This window comes from Cotesia typhae, unplaced genomic scaffold (assembly GCF_013202065.1).
Source record: "Cotesia typhae breed Kobodo isofemale line unplaced genomic scaffold, CoteBio_Ctyphae scaffold_13, whole genome shotgun sequence".
Taxonomy (NCBI): Eukaryota; Metazoa; Arthropoda; class Insecta; order Hymenoptera; family Braconidae; genus Cotesia; species Cotesia typhae.
The window spans coordinates 3,911,604-3,922,359 of record NW_027423774.1 but is presented as its reverse complement, the minus strand read 5'-3'; the positions used below and the strand labels follow the sequence as shown (position 1 = coordinate 3,922,359).

General features: G+C 30.8%; 1 pseudogene; it reads left to right on the top strand.

Annotated features, from left to right (window-relative positions):
- The first annotated feature begins 321 nt into the window (after positions 1-321).
- Positions 322-4,694, top strand: LOC141535295 (coatomer subunit alpha pseudogene; annotated as a pseudogene).
- Positions 4,695-10,756: the final 6,062 nt, after the last annotated feature.

The following is a 10,756-nucleotide window of genomic DNA, read 5'->3' as shown; positions in this document are numbered from 1 at the left end:
AATGATTTCTACCTACAATAATTAATTAATTAAAAAAGAAATTTTATGTCAATTCTAAAAACACTATTGAAACTAAGCTTTGGTAATACTTTTATAAATTTCAGTTATTGAAATAGAAAAAATTTTACGGTTTTCTTTATTTATCACAACTAAAAAAATTAACAGTAAAATTATTATACAACGCATAATTTAGTGCAGTTCTTTAATATCAATTATAACTTGGAACTAAATAGGTTAATAAATATAATTTGTACATATGAAATTTTTAATTCATTTAATTTAATGTTACAGCTTTGCCAACAAAAAATTTTTCACGTTAAAATGTGTGACTTGTACATGATTCCCAAGGATGAAGACTCTAGTTCTGATCCCGAAACCAAGAGAGCTTCTGGTATCACTGCTATTTAGGTGGCGAGAAACCCTTTCGCTGTTTTAGATCGAGGATATTCACTAGTGATAAAAATTAAAAAAAAAAAAAGTGACGAAAAAGATCCAGATTCTCAACTGCGATGAAATATTCAACGCTGCAACTGGCATGCTGTTGCTTGTTGGCTCAGACCAGGTCATAATGTTCGACGTGTAGCAGAAACGCCAGCTCACGGAGGTCAAAATCTCCAAATGTCGATACGTAGTATGGTCTCAGCTCAATTCTTGAGAACACAAGAGTCAATTCCGGAGCCTAGCACGACTCGGGAGTTTTTATTTACACGACGAGCAACCATATTAAGTACGCGATTAACTCTGGCGTTTACGGAATCATCCGAACGCTGGACTTGCCGATTTATGTAACGCGTGTCAAGGGTAACCAAGTCTACTGTTTAGACCGAGAATGTAGATCCAGAATCCTAAAAATCGACCCTACTGAGCATCTTTAAGCTTCCTTTAATTAATAGGGAGTATAAGGAAGCCTTGCAGATAGTAAGAACTGCTAATTTAGTTGGAGAATCCATTATAGCATACTTACACCAAAAAGGCTACCCAGAAGTGGCACTTCACTTTGTAAAAGATAAAGCCGTTAGATCTCTAGATCAAAAATCTTGCTGGAAGAGTCTTGCTCAAGCTGCTTTGTTGCAAAGCAACCATCAGGTCGTCGAAATGAGTTACCAGCGGACAATGAACTTTGAGAAGATTTCGTTTCTCTACTTGTCCACTGATAACTTGTCATTGTTGACCGTTTTCAAGAGATTCTTCGAAGGCGCGATGTCACGAGGAAAGAATCAAGTCGATACTTTGCTGCTCCTACGAAAGGAGTCCCTCCGTCTCATCACTGGACGAACAATTCTCAGCTAGCCGTAGACCACATCCTCGTCGGTTCCTTCGAGACTGCTTGCTGTCATCTTCATAACCAAATTGGTGTTACTGAGTTTCTAGCTTACCAAGCTCATTTCCTCAATACTTTCGCTAGATCCAGGACTAGTTACGCTTATCTGTCGAATATTCTTTTGCTGAATGGATTCCCACTGCGTAACTAGAAGACTGCTATGTCTAAAACTGGGCTCCCTGCTGCTGATCTTCAATTGACGGAGTTGATCCAACGCTTGCACGGCTGCTACCAGATGACAACCGGCGATAAATTTACAGAAGCTATTGAAAAATTGCAGGCTATCCTCCTGAGCGTTCCTTTGTTGGTTTTTGACCCTAGAGAGGACATTGCTGAGGCTCAGCAACTGATACAAATTTGCCGTGAGTACATTCTCAGTCGGAAAATGAAGAGCAGGCATAAAAATACTCCTAAAGCAACACTCGCCGCGCAAAAACGAGCCTGCGAGATTGCTGCGTACTTCAGCCAGTCCATCAAATCTTTACCTTAAGAACAGCTGTTAATTCATTCTCTAAGCTAAAGAATTATAAAACCACTGCTTCGTTCGCCAGACGGCTCCTCGAATTAGGACCAAGAGCTGAAGTTACTGACCAAGTCCAAAAGATTCTTCAGGGCTGTGACAAGAATCCAGTAGACGAACACCAACTTCTGTATGACGAGCAAAATCCGTTCTCGTTATTTGCTTGAACTGACACGCCAAGGCATCTACTCGCTTGATGACGTTTACATTAGCAAAGTCAAATAACTGTGCAAGCATTAGTCTATATCATTAGTAATATATCAAATTTTTTTGATATTCAAAATATATGAGTTGAATACTCATGACTGCTAGTTAATCATAAAAATTTGCGAAGAATTCAACATCGTTAAAAAATTTACGAACATTAAAATTCCTCATGAAATGTTTTCATCAGAAAATGAGTACGTTTATTTCTTAAAGTAATCATGAATATTGAAAGGAAATAACTTTAATTTTTTTTTCCAGGATAGAAAATGGAAACATGCCTATGGACACTTGTAGGTCCTTAAATCTTTTCTAAATAATATTCATTGGCACTGGTGACCGGCATTAAAATATTCCCGGTTTAGCATGATAATTTAACACAAAATAATAAGGTAAATATAATTAAGTTTTTATAATTAAAAATTATTCATGATCATGGTACAAGTACTTAACGTACAAAAAGAACTTATTACATTTTGAAACGTAATTTTTGCGAGTAGAAAAATTTTTATTCTAAGTTAAACTGAAATTAACAAATAAATGATACTTACATGAATATATTAATTTTTCAATTCTATTGCATGTAGTTACTCGATGAACTGGCGCAAAACATAATAAATTATGATGCGATACGTCATAAAGATGAATAAAAATAAAGTTTAATTTTGTCAAAAACCATTTATTTACTGGAAAATAAAGTTTGTAAGTAATAACAAGAAAATTTTCATAATATTTTTTACTTAGTTTGTTAATCAACACAAAAAAAGCATTAATTAGAGAGAAATTTTCAACACAGAAAATTATTTTTAAGAAAAATTGTTGAGCCAAAATATCTCAACTTAAGTAAATTTAATTTTGTTTTATAATTTTTCTCTTTCATTCAAGACGATAAATCTTCAAAAAAATTTCTGGTTAAAAAATATTTTACTTCAATCGGTTATTTCAAGTGAAAACTTCAACTATCAATCTTCTAACTCAATAAATTTAAAACATAAAAAAGTATTTTGTATAGCTTCGATGTTCTCAATCTGATATATAGTAAATAGTCTAATCGAGAAGTTAATTTCCTGCGAAAAATAGTTACAAGTCTCCTAAAAATATGGTGAATGTCTTAGACGATTCGGAATGACTTCCACAAAAAGACGTTTTTTAGATTTTTTGTGGAAAAAAAATAACAATGGCTATTGACAAAAAACTGTTAAAAAAATTAGAATTCTAGTGTAATCTAGACACTTCAAACAATATCATTCCGCGGTAATAAAACTTGTATCACTATTTTTTTTTTAAGAAGTTATTCAATTGTTAATTAACGATTTTTTTACGGGTTTGTGTTGTCATAAAAGGCGGTATAAAAGTTTAAATAATTAATCTATAAATTTTTTGTTTCTTGGAGCCCTTTTTATAAACATGCTCAACAAGATGGTGTTATAAATGTTTATAAAATATTTTTATTTCATTAATTATTAATTTTTGCAGTAACAAAAAAATTAAAAATTTAAATTATGCATGTTAAATAATTTTACCGCCTTTTATGGCAACACAAACTCGTAAAAAAATTGTTTATCAACAATTGAATAATTTTTTAAAAAATGGTGTTACAACTTTAAATACGGCGGAATTTTATTGTTTGAAGTGTTTAGATGACACCAGAATTAAAAAAAATTTTTAATTCATATTTAATTGCATAAAAAAGTTATTTAAAAACTACGCTTACTACAGTGGCGGCGCGCGCATTCCAAAACTGCCGCGCGGAAGCCGATTTTCAACGCTAAATCAAAATTATAAATAATAGAGCTACAATTGCGGAAATTTCCTGCTCTTTTAGAAACTTTTTAATATTTGAGCTATCACTTATACTTTTTGAGTTTTTGCCAAAAAGCTGGATGACTAACTTTTTATCGGATTTTTGTTAATAACAATTGTAATTATCTGTTCTAGAAAAAATCCAAAATAGTCTTTTTTAAATGCCATTCCGGATCGTTTAAGCCATCAACCATATTTTTAAGAGACTTGTAACTATTTTTCACAGGAAATCAACTTCTCGACTAGACTACAAGCAACGATGGAAAGAAAACTGTATTTATGATTAAAATCTATCTTCAAAAATTTTCAATATTTTTTTAAATAAAGTAGATAAGTATACGAAAGGATATCTTCTAAAATTAGTTAATGGTATTAACTGTATAGGGACTTGAAAAATGTAGAAAAAAAATTTTTATTTGCCCTCAGATATTATAACATTTTTTATTCGTTTACTTGATTCTGTCTGTGATGAGAAAATTTACAGTTGTGTTACTAATTGTAACTTTGCGAATTGAGTAAAAATGCTAATGACTAACAGTGCAAAAATTTCTTGCTCAGCTTCTTGTCATTATCACTTGTTCTAAAAACTACAGCTGTTTTTACATTTAAGTTCATGTAGTTTTTTTAATATCTGTCATTAAAATTATTTCTCAAACACAATTACTGATTTTTTAGAGTATTAATCCACATATTTATTTCTTTACATTATAGATTCCACAGGATGATTGAAGAAATGGAATAGACAAGGTAAACGTTTGTTTTACTAATTATAAAACGTAAAATATACAAAACTATTAATAATTAAATGACAATTTTAGATTGAATTACCACCAAAATCTGGTTTTTACATGACTCAAGGTTTTTTTCTTAATATTCAACAAGAGGCTGGAAACGATTGGACTAAAATCGTGTTGGAAAGTATCAATGAAGTTTACGGATTTATAATAAAAAACTTCTCAACTCGTGGACGATATTCAACTAGTCGGCCAAAAATTCATGTCAAGTTATTTAAGAGCTTTGATTAAATTAAATAAAAATTAATATTTTGTTAGATGCAAGTAGTGTATTAACAGTCTACTCGTACTAAACTAATTTCTTATGAAATTCACTAGTAGCAAGGTTTCTTGTAAAAAAAAAAAAAAAATTTTTTACAAAATTAAGAAGCTGGAATTTATTACCGTGGTGACTTCGCATAGTGATTTCGCATAGTATTTTTATAGAACTGTAGCAGCTATAACTACTTGTAGCGAACTTATAAATGTACGCTAAATTAAATCTTGAAATAATGAACATAATAAAAAAATAGATATGTTTAGATTGTTGTATTGTTATATGTAAGCCAAAAGATTTTGAGAAATCTCAAAAAAAAAAAAAAAAATTGAAAGAGATAATTGTTAGAGCTCAAAAAACCACGTCGATCACTGCTAAGTACGTGGAAATTGGTTGATTGGTTCATGAGTTATCGTTGTTGAAAAAATTCGGAATAAGTTAATTTATTTTAATTTCTCCAAAATTTTCAATCTAATAAATTCATATTCAGTAGTAAATTATAGAATTTAAAAAACTTTGTCTAATGTTGCGAACTGCGTAAAAATCGATTTATCCATCCAAGAATAATTGCAGTTTGAAAATTTTATGAATAGTGTTTTATTAAACTTCTGTCAGACTTCTGAGCTCGAAGAGCTCAAAGACGTCATAAGTACAATTTTAAGCACCTAGGTATGGAATTAACGGGAAGTTACCGGGATAGCCTTCAGGGTTTTCATAATTTTTTTTTACTCTACTTGTTTTTACGGCGCATTTAAGATGAAAAAATGTCATAATAGGAAAAAAAAAGATTTCGATATCTTCTTTGTCTTCAAAAGTTGGAAAAAAATTTTGGCTCTCCTGTTTTTGGATTAAATTTCTATTTTATCTTTTTTTGATGTTTTTGATATATATATTTTTTTGAAAAGTACATAAAAAAACGAACAATTAAAAAAAAAAATTTTAATATCTCAATTTTTTAAAAAATTTATAAATTTTTTTGAAAATTTTTTAAAACTGTGAAAATCAACCTTTTTTTTTTAATTGTTAATTTTTTTATGTATCAAAAAAAATATATGCCAATAAAATCAAATGGAAGTTTTGTTTAAAAAAATTAAAATTGAAATGGTGGACCCCATTTGTAAATAATTACCATAATTTTTTTCCAATTTATTAACGAGTGTCGAATAAAAAAACTGGGATAATTTTTATTCTCAATTGGCCTTTATTTTGCCATCTAACGACGATAGTTTCAACTATATAATTTACTTGTGGTGTCATCTGGTAGCTAGATTAAAATTGAGAAAATTCAAATTTTTGTTGTCATTTCAGTCACAATCCTAACCTTCAAGCATTTTACACGCGAGTTTAAAATTCTAAGTAATAAGTAATTAAAATTAAAATGTAAAAGAAGGCAAACGTACATTAATTATCAAGGTTGATGTACCTTCCAAGTTTCTTGATAAATTTTTTGTAAAAAAGTTTATTAATGGTTTCGGAGGGTAGGTGCACTTTGCGCGAGAAAATTTGAATTTTTTGCAAATGGCGTCTATCCTACATGTTCTTAAGTCTTCAATCCGACGCGGCTGACATCCACGACGAAAGGGATAATATAGTGCATCTCCGACGCTTTCTGTTCGGGAGACTCTAATGCCAGTGAGTGATGATGTAGCATTTAACTGTTAACGTAAAGCTAAGGACGTTACTGATTCACGTCACGGTTTATTCGCCTTCCAAATATCAAAATCTACGTTAAAGCCTTGACGGACAGCATTACTAAATTAACACGCCTTAATGTGCTAATCTCCGATAAAGTATAATAGTCAGATGTAACTTCGACATCCAAGTTCAATTTTTTAAATTATTTGATATAAATAAAATAATTATTTTAGCTAATTTATTAATATTTCATAATTAAATGAGCATTATGAGTCGTGCACTTTTGGATTTTTCAAATTTTTTTTTTTCTCTTTTAACTTGTGATTCTTTAGACACATTTCTTAACTTTATTTCTCTACTTCTCTATATCTTTTAGGGTATAACGAGGTACTTTACAGGATCGACGAGCAGCTATAAACGTTTCCCGCCAGGAGCAGAAAGCCTAGAGCTTAAACCCCGCGGAATTTATTCGGTATAACTAGCGCGGGTGGCAAGGTGGCAAAGAGATGAAGAGGAAAGGTTGCCGGAGTACGAAAATTGAGGCTTCTAGGTGGTGATTCACGTTAGCTGAAATGCCGGTGGTAGATGTGGAACATTTTGAGAATCTGCAATAAAATAAGAAAGAAAAAACATGACGCGTTGAGGGGAACAGTCTTGGAAAAAGACATTGAGGATGAAGAAAAAGAGAATAGTTAGAAGATAAAAGTCGATTTAGAGTTATCTAATAGAGTAAAGAAGATCTTCGAGGATACTTTTATTTACATATCTAGATTAGCTGGGAATAAAAGCGATCCGAGAAATCGAGTTTTCACAAATAATCAACACCTGACTTTTTTATATTTCAATCTACGGTTTCATTATCCAACGCGATTCTTGAATTTTATTAGATTTTTTTAAAACTAATCCATCTTTGATGGCTGATTTATATATAATAATATTGAGTCGGTAGAAGTTAATAGATTTAATTGATTTTATCATTTAAAACTGTACAGAATTCTAAAAGTTGAGTTTCAATTGATGAAATTCATGCTGAAATAGATTTAATTTATATTTTTAATGAAAAAATTTCACAAAAATAATTCTTTTTTTTTTTTTTTTTTTTTGCATAAAAACAAGAAATTAGTTTTTATTTGTTCAAAATTGACAGAATAGTTGATTAAAAATATAAAAAATTGATATTTTTCAGTTTAGTCTGAAAAGAAAATTTTAGTATTCAGAAAAAAATTACTTTCAAATTTTTTTAAATTATTTCAAGTAGCAGTTTTTGATAAATACTCTCAATAGTAATTTATTATAAAAAAAATTCTAAAAATTGCTAAATGAAAGTTAATTAAGCTACATTAAAAATTAGTTTTATTAAATTAAACGTAGTAATTTTAATAATTTATTTTACTTAGCGATTACAAAAAAAATATTTAACAAAATGAATTTCTGATACTTGAAGTCGTATAATAGTTCATAAAACACAAGTAATAGAACAGAAAAGTGTCATTTTTTGTTTTTCCAACATCGATATTCCAGCGACATATTGTCGCACAGAGACCGATACAAAACTAAATTGAAGTTGAATGAACAAGTTAACTGACCCTTGCATTGATTTATATCGAAAAAATTTTTCCGCACTCGAGAGCAATTTAAAAAAATATTCAAAACCTACACTTTGATAATCCATCAGCAAAAACTCAGTCATTTTCACCGAAAAATCTATCAAACAAAATAAATAAATAATTTAAGGATTTTCTTAAAAAAATAATTAATCCATCAAAATTTCAACAAATTATTTACTGCCGACGCCTACCGATTAAAAACAAACGAAATGAATTAATCACTAATTTCGTAGATGATATTGCAGTTAATTTCAGCGATATCGAACGATAGGTATGATATTCTCTCTAAACGTTGATCAACAATGCATTTAACGGTATTAATCCTTCATAAAAGCTCAGTAATACGTCCGTTCATCATCAGTAATCAACCCAAATATGTATATTCATAGCCGTCAGAAGTGATATGATAGGCATTTAAATAACCAGTCACGTCGAAACCGTAAAAACACGAGTACAGAAAACAGATCCATCTATCTCTAGTTATTTTAATCTCCCGAGCCCAGTAATTGCTCGTGAAAGCTCATCTATCGCGTGTTTACATCCTAACATCCATTAAGATTTCAAAAAACCCGTTAATAGGATAAGCTATAGAAATCGCGTGACTGTGATCCCCTAGGTGGGCATAAAATTGCGTTTACTTCTCCATTTATATTTATACTTATATTTTTATTTATTGCATCGTTATCTCACTTTTTTTCACCCGTAACTTTTCTCAGCTCAGGATCCAACATCCAAGATGTATCGCGTTATGTGTAGACGGCAACAAAAGTGTGTAAAAATCTTTTAAAAAGTGGATTGGAAGAAAAAGTTTTCAGCTTTTAACTTTCGTTACTTTTTTTCCACCGTTAAAATGTTCACTCCCTTTATAGCGTCTTTAAAATTCACCGATGCTATTCCAGTAGTTTGTGACGCCTCCGCACTAACGCTTCGGTGCCGTTGCTGTCGTTCCTCTTGATACAGTTAGCATTCCTTTTATTTATTTTTTCTTATATCTTCTATTTTATTTTTCTACCTTCTTTTTCACTATCTTGCCCTTCTACATACGAATTCCCAAAAAAAAAAAAAAAAAAAAAAAAAATTATATATGTATAGTTTTTTAATTTTATTTTTGTTCATGGCTCCACACCGAAAGCTGGTGGAAAGAACGTATGCGAATAGAAGAAGGAAAAAGTTTTGGATGACTTTTGCCAATCTCGTATGTCTCTCACGGTCGAGCGGGTGTACAAGAGTACCGTGAGCACAAGAGAGAGTTCTAGATTATGGGCACGACATCGTCACTTGGTTACACGTGTTCCTTTTTATCCTGTGACTTAACCTCTTCTCATAAAAGCACTACATTTACTTTACTTTACTGAGCTTCCTTCCTTCCTTCCTCTCTTACTTATTTCTCTTCTAAAGTCACTATTTCTTTATCATTCAACAAAACTCTCACCGCGTCAAATATCGACGAAAAAAAAAATTTATCTTTCATGCTAGATGGCAATGGTAGATATATATGTATCTATACATATATTGATAATTTTATCACTTCCTCATTTCGTTTTATTTTCTGTTCGTTTGTCAACGGTGCCAAGACAAATTGCGGAAACAGCGGTTAATATATTTCCTATTGCTGAAAAATATATGCAATTTTAATAAAAATTTTATCTAAAAACAAAAAAAAAAAAGGTTTGTAGAGAAAATAAGTAATTAAAATAATCTTTTTTATTCTTTTGCATACTTAGATTTTTCCATATTTGGCTACAATAAAAATTTTTCCACGGACGTATAAATTTTTTAAACACTCTCAAAATTATTTAATGTCTCTAAAACTTTTGACTTTATTATTAAATAGTTTAAATGTGTTTTATTTCGTAATCATTGAAGTAATCTGTGATAATGCATCGATAAAAACAAGTTTTTATCGATTTAGAGTTTATTGATGTAACCAAAAAGTCAAAATCAAGGAAAAAATATAAGAAAAAGTAAATATAAAAGAAGGATTTTCAATCCAATCGTAAGTGTATTGGAAGTAGTGATTAAAATGGCGTCTCGTGGGAGGACGCCACCGAGAGGTGGCGGTTGGATCGTGACAGTTCTTGTCTCGAGGTGGATTGTTTAAAATACACAGAAGCGGACGGGACAGAATAGATGCAGCACAAAGAAACTGAAGAAACGAGATAAAAGATAAAAAATAAAAATATAAGGGGAAGTAAAAAAGGTGAGGAAAATAAAAAAATTGGTCTCTCGTTTGGTCGTTTCGAGCTTCAGGGAGCTTAGATAACACTTTTCACCCGTGGGACGCCCTCAATCTCAGCCAGATATTGTTCTGTTCCCCGAAAAGCTCCAAACAACTTTTAAAGAGCATTTCCGGTTTCTCTATGATTTACTTTTTTTTTTGCGGCGCATAAACCGATTGTTAATTATTTTGTCATTCATGAAATAACTTTTTAACCATAGTTTTAAATTCGAAACAAAGGGAATCATAAAATGTCAGAGTAACGAGGCCAAATTATAAAGGTTCTATGATCTGCAATAAAGTTTGTCTGCTTTAAAATTTTGACAGCGTAATTACGGTGTAAGTGACAACTTTGTGCACTCTCTACATCAGTCGTTAGATATTTTACACTTGTTTAT